General features: G+C 37.5%; 1 pseudogene; it reads right to left on the reverse strand.

Moving 5' to 3' along the window:
• Nucleotides 1–4,490: 4,490 nt before the first annotated feature.
• On the reverse strand, nucleotides 4,491–6,075 carry LOC148012267 (chloroplast envelope quinone oxidoreductase homolog; annotated as a pseudogene).
• Between the last annotated feature and the right edge of the window lie 254 nt (nucleotides 6,076–6,329).

Genomic DNA, 6,329 nt, shown 5'->3' on the forward strand with positions numbered 1-6,329 from the left:
TAGTATGCATCTTCATCTGCTCTTAATCTTTCTTAAGATTCACTTTAAATTACTAAAGAAGGGTCTACATCTACTCTAACTCTTTTCCATCAGGATTAATATTCTCATAAAAAGAATAGTGGGAAGAGACACTTTATAGCTATACAAGGCTTCAATGTGAGAAAATCCAATATTGGTACTGAAAGAATTCTTGTAACAAACTCAACCAAGTGTAACCAAGAGTCCCATACATGCTGCAAATGATAGGTTGTAGAGGGAGCCAAATTTATTTTCCCAGTCTGCAAATGATAGGTTGTAGAGGGAGCCAAATTAGTACCCATCGAGCTGAAAACCACCTACTAGAAGCTACTCACATGAAGCTCAAGTCCCAATCATGTACAATAATGTTGTCAAAGAGTTTAATGTTCATAATATAAATCACAGGATTCTTATGAACATAGAAGAGCTTCACTGGAAGTTATATGAGGAATTTTCATACAAAATTCAGACATTGTTATCCAATAACCAACTTAGTTACACAAGTTCTTTTGTATTTAGCATATAATTTTCAGTTATACCATGTATATTTATGAAAAATAAGTCTATGGGAACCTACAACTTGGTCAACTGGAAGTAATTGACAGTCTGCAAGATAAATCACATTGATTCAGGTGTAAAAATATGGTTAGAACCCAAGAAAAATGCCAAAAGTTGCCAAAAGTCCACTAGGTTCACATGGGACCTGGAGTAATGGACTTAAGTGACCAGCAAGTGACCTGGGTAGGTCAAAAAGTGACCAGGGCTGAGAAGGGAACATCCTGCATTTTTCAGCACAAAATGCGGGCTGCACAGTCTGATGCACAACTGGAGAGAGCTGGAGCTATGGTGCATGATTTGGAGCATGCAAACTGAAGAACAACAGGCCCATAAACTGAAGGAGTAAACATGGTGAGATCTCCACTTTTCTGCCCATTTGGTCTGACGAAAATGCATGCTGAAACAGTTTATAAAAGAGGGAAATCTGAGAGAAAAGTATTCAGCCTGCTCTTATGCATGACTTCTCTCATTTTGTCTATCTTATTCTTGGTCCAATGAAGCCCAACTTATACCCAAGTACTTGAGTGACTTTGGGGCAAGCAAAGGGTGAGGATTTTGAAGGTGTATGGGCTGTTATGGGCTAAAATAACCAGCCATAAACAGGGCAGCCCATTGTTATGGTCCAATTTTATGAGCAAATAAGAGATTTATGTGGTTGTAATGGAAGGAAATGACCTCTTTTCATCAGAGCTTTGATCATTAATGATTAGAAGTGCTTCTCATGAGTTTATGCACTCATTTTGAGCTTATTTATGGGCTGAAATTTTCTGTTTTAGAATAGGGCTGAAGCTAAAATTATGCTTCTTCAATTCATTTCATGTAACATTGGCCCAAATCATGAATGCATTCGAGTCTATCAACATAATACTTGTTCCAAAGGGTTGAAATCCATCTATGTACTTGAAATAAAAGCTATTAGAACTTGCATTTGTTATTCATAATTGAATTGAGAATCTAAAAATATCCTTTATGATATGATGTATGTATCTAGAGGCATTTGATGTAATCAAGATAGACTTATTTCTTCCGTTCACGTATGCTAAGTACATAGTGAAAAAGCTTGAACTCTTCTTCCGTACCTAAATCATTTCTAAATTCCGGATCTTATTAAACCCCAATCTATTTCCCCTTCCTGAACCTTGAATCCTAAACTCCTCTTCTGCACTAAAGCCCCGGTGGTAGATCTTCAACCCTTAACACGACGACAACGTGTAGTAATCCATGTAGCTTAAAGATGTGCTCCATGAAGCCACCTATGATTAGTAAACTATGTCTTCATAGGACTAAAATGGGCTACCTCGGCAAGTCTATCCATGACCACATAGATATTTAGGAATGGGCAATGGCTACAACAAACCACCTAGCTTATGTGAGTATTGTTCTTATCCCATTGGTATGTAATGCACTTCATGACATAATCTTTTACATCCTTTCATGATCCCTTCCAATGAAAACTCTTAAAGATTTTATCATAGGTCTTAAATACACCTAAGTGTCCTGCTCTGTGCAAAGAATGCATCTCCTCCATAATTTTCAACTTGAATTGAGCAAAAGAAGAAATCACAATCTTGCCATTAGACTAAATGAGGCCATTCTTTGGCTAAAAGTGTGAGTTTTCCTCCATTAATCCTTGCTGTAATTTCTAAAATATATGACCAAGCTCTTCATCCAAAAGATAAACTACCTATAGCTCTTTTACCTAATCACTATTATGAAGCTCTGTCATAGTTAAAACTTTATATGCGCACAATCTAGAAAGAGAGTCAGCCACAACATTATCCTTCGCCATGTGTATGGGTGATGTCAAACTCAAAATTTTGTAGTGTAGCCACCCACTTACACTGCTTAGGAGTGAGATTCGACTGAGTAAGAAAGTACTTAAGGACCCTATGATCACTCTTGATCCTGAATCGGCTACCATACAAGTAGTGGTGCCACTTCTTAATTGCATGAAATCTAGGCGACATCTCTTGATCATACACATTTATAGCCATTTCTTTATGTATAAGCTTGTGACTCTATAAATCCAATGACACTATGCTCCTATAATAATATAGCACCTATGCCTCTACCACTACATCATACTGTATAGTAAACTCCTTAAAAGTTTGGACATATTAAGATAGGAGCAAAAGTGAGGAGTTTCTTCAACTCATTAAAGCTTCTATCTACAATGGCATTCCTCGGGGAGGTCATTCATAAATATATGTATGTATCACATGGGTTCAACATAAGGGATTTTTAAAATACCATTTTTACACATTTTTTACATATAGAAGGGTCCCATATAAAGGGGTTACTTATAGATTGAATAGAAAATGGTTATGTTTTATTAAGGAAAAAACCATAAATAAGAATATTTATGAATAAGCCTTGAACACATATGATAGAGGGTATACATATAGTGAATTACTTGGGTGGCATCCCAAAAGAAAGCTTCCTTCTTCGATCTAAAATCAAAGAAACTCCTATAGTCGCATAATACTAAATGAACCTGTGATATAGCAAACCAAGAAATCCTCTAAGAGAGGTAGTGTTTGTAGGTGTTAGTCAATCTCTAACACATTGCACCTTTTTAAGGTCAACTTAGATACCTTTCTCACTAATAATATGGCCTAATTACTCCACCTCTATCTACATAAAAGAGCACTTTGTCTCCTTAACAAAGAGTCTATGGTATCTTAACATGCCAAATACATTCCTCATATGTGAAAGATAGTTCTCCAATGACTTGATGTAAATGAGTGTATTATTGAAGAACACTAGAACAAATTTGAAGATGAAAGACTACAATATTTTATTCATCAGACTTTGGAAAGTGGCTAGGGCATTGGTTAGCAAAAATGGCATAACCAAGAAATGGTAGGGCTTATGATCAATCCCAAATCTATTTTGACCTCATCACCCTCTCTCATGTAGATATAATGGTAACCTAATCTCAAGTTAATCTTTGTAAAGAACTCAACCCCCTTGAGCTCATCTAGTAAATCATCCACTATAGGAATAGTGTACTTGCTCTTCACTATGATCTTGTTTAAATCTCTATAATCTGTACACATCCTAAAAGATCTATCCTTTTTCTTTACTAAAAAGACCAGTGAATTGTATAGTGAAGAACTAGGCTCAATGAACCCCATTTCTAATAGCTCCTTGATTTGCTTACCCACTTCATCATGCTTGCATTTGGATAATCGTTAGGGTGGCTTATTAACTCGCTTGGAGTGAGGCTCTAGATTAATACAGTTGTTAAAAAACACGAATCTAGAGCTATGCTAGCTATGGTGGATGGAGGTTATAAATATAAAACATGATTGAGATAAAGAATTATAACTCAAGCGAATTAGGTTCCAAGATAGATTAACTTGGACTCATAAACACAATATTGAGTGACGTAGAATGATTGTACTACTTCATTGAAATGAGTGTCAACTACATGCATTTATAGCTTTTGGATAGTACCACTCTTCTCACTGTGCATATGGGATTTTGAACATCTCTTCCTAGAGCATACATCATTTGTCTATCTTCTAGCCTCTTCAAGGCATACATCTACCCTCTATGGGCGCCTATTCTCAACACCCCCCCTCAAATGATTGAGTCTCTACCATTGCTACCTTTTGCCCCCCCTACATGATGGCATGTCCCGGGAAACTAGCTCTTTGGTAGCCTAGTCAAGTTAAGGCTTGAAACTTTACATACATATTTGGTAGGGTTTTTACATCCTCTATGGGAAGCAAGTATAGTGCTTGCACTTAATGATTACAAAAATTGTGAAATTTCTTTAATTCTAATGTGGATATAGATAATTTTAGCAGAAAATTTTAGATAAACAACCAGCTCTATATATCTCATATAGGACATAATTACATACATCATGCAGTATAGCAGATCTAGTCTACAGCTCTGTGTTTACTTCAGTCTTCAAATGTGACAACCACCTTTCCAGTCGCATTTCCTTCTATACTCCTTGCCCATGCCTCTTCAGCTCTTGACAGACCGTGCTTATTGTCAACCATTGTCTTCAAATTACCATCCTTCACAAGATTTACAAGCAGTTCCAGATCCTTCACATTTGTGGACATCATAAATGAAACCAGCTCTTGCTTTGATAGGGTCAATTTCTTAAGAGCAGTGGTTGCCAAAGATTTGGCATTTGGAGTGAGATCTATCACTTTGGCTACATGCTTAAGATTTGGGCTAAAATTGCACCACGGAATCCCAATTGCACAGTGAATGACTGCATCATATGTATGACCAGATGGACTCTTAAGTGCCTCTCCTTCCAGAGTTTTGTAATCTAAAACTTAATTACACCTAGCTTTTTTAAAGATCTATGTTACGAGCTCCACAAGTTGCTGTCACATGGGCACCGCCAAGCTTTGCAATCTGAACAACATACAACCCAACACCGCCTAATACAGCTGTGATAAGAAGGTTTTTCGGTGTACTGCTTCCATCAAGTTTTACACCAGCAACATCATGTATTGATTGCAGGTCTATAAGCCCTACAATAGGCAAACACGATCCATCTTGTTAGGGGTCAAAAAGCCTCCCCTAAATTAACCCAAAACACACATCTCTCTGATATAAAACAGATTCAGATTGCGACTAATATTGACCTTTCTGTCTTTGTTAGAACACACCATTAAACATCATTTCAATATACAAACCATCTTTTCACCAAACAAAATTCATTTTGCAATTCATATACATTTTAAACCAAGACAAGAAACATTGTATAAGACAAATTGAGACACAACAAGTTTAATCTGTTCTATTCTAAATATTAATTCCAAATCATTCCTTCCATCAACAGTCTCATTTCCAACCACACAGACTCCATTTCATAATTTAGATAATTGATTACTCAAAACAAATAACAATTTTGAATACTGAGAGAAACACAAGAAGAGAAATCTGTTATGTTCCTTCATAATCACAACATCATTTATAGGCTCATCTGTTTTCCTGATGTGAACAGATACACAGAAATCTTACGACTCCTAACTTCCCCAAAGAGACTCATAATCATGACTTCTTCCATCTGAACAATTACAAAGGCTCAAAACTACACTTAAAGGCTACTTAATAGACCCCTAGGTTATGCCCTTACCCTGCCTTTAACACATCTACAGCGGAAACTTCTGCTAGCCTCTTGGCCATGTACTTTAGAGAAGCCGTAGCAAACTCCACAAAACCACCTCCATCCTTGAGATCGAGCCAGCTAACAACTTTATCACCAGTAAATGTGCCAACTCCAAGGCCAATAGATACTACTTCTCCAACAATGTCAATGCCAGGTATATGTGGAAACTTTCCAGGCATAAAAGGCCGCAAAATCCCTTTTTGGATTTTCCAATCTACAAGATTCACACTTGTAGCTTCAAACATTACTAGAATCTCATCCTTCTTGAGTGTCAAAACCGGTACCTCTACATGCTTGAGAGCGGAGGGGCCACCGCTTTAAGACGAGTACTGCACTACATGCATGAGCTTGTCACTCACGTGGCGATGGAGGTCGGCAACAAATTTGAAAGACACACGCAAGATGAAGACAGGCTTCTAAGGATGAATCGATGGTACTGAGGCAAGTTGGGAATGATGCTGGGGAGGAAGAAGAAGAGCTCCATCTCTCCCTTCTCTCTTTTCAGTCTTTGTCAGAGACAGAAGTAGACCCCTGGACCAAGTTGTTCCCCTTGCTTAGCTCCTCCAATCCTCAAACCAAGTTTCTTGAGCAGCACCTCCTCCCTTGA

This window comes from Lygodium microphyllum, chromosome 27, assembly GCF_053477565.2.
Source record: "Lygodium microphyllum isolate KBCC chromosome 27, Lygodium_microphyllum_v1.1.10, whole genome shotgun sequence".
NCBI classification, from domain to species: Eukaryota; Viridiplantae; Streptophyta; class Polypodiopsida; order Schizaeales; family Lygodiaceae; genus Lygodium; species Lygodium microphyllum.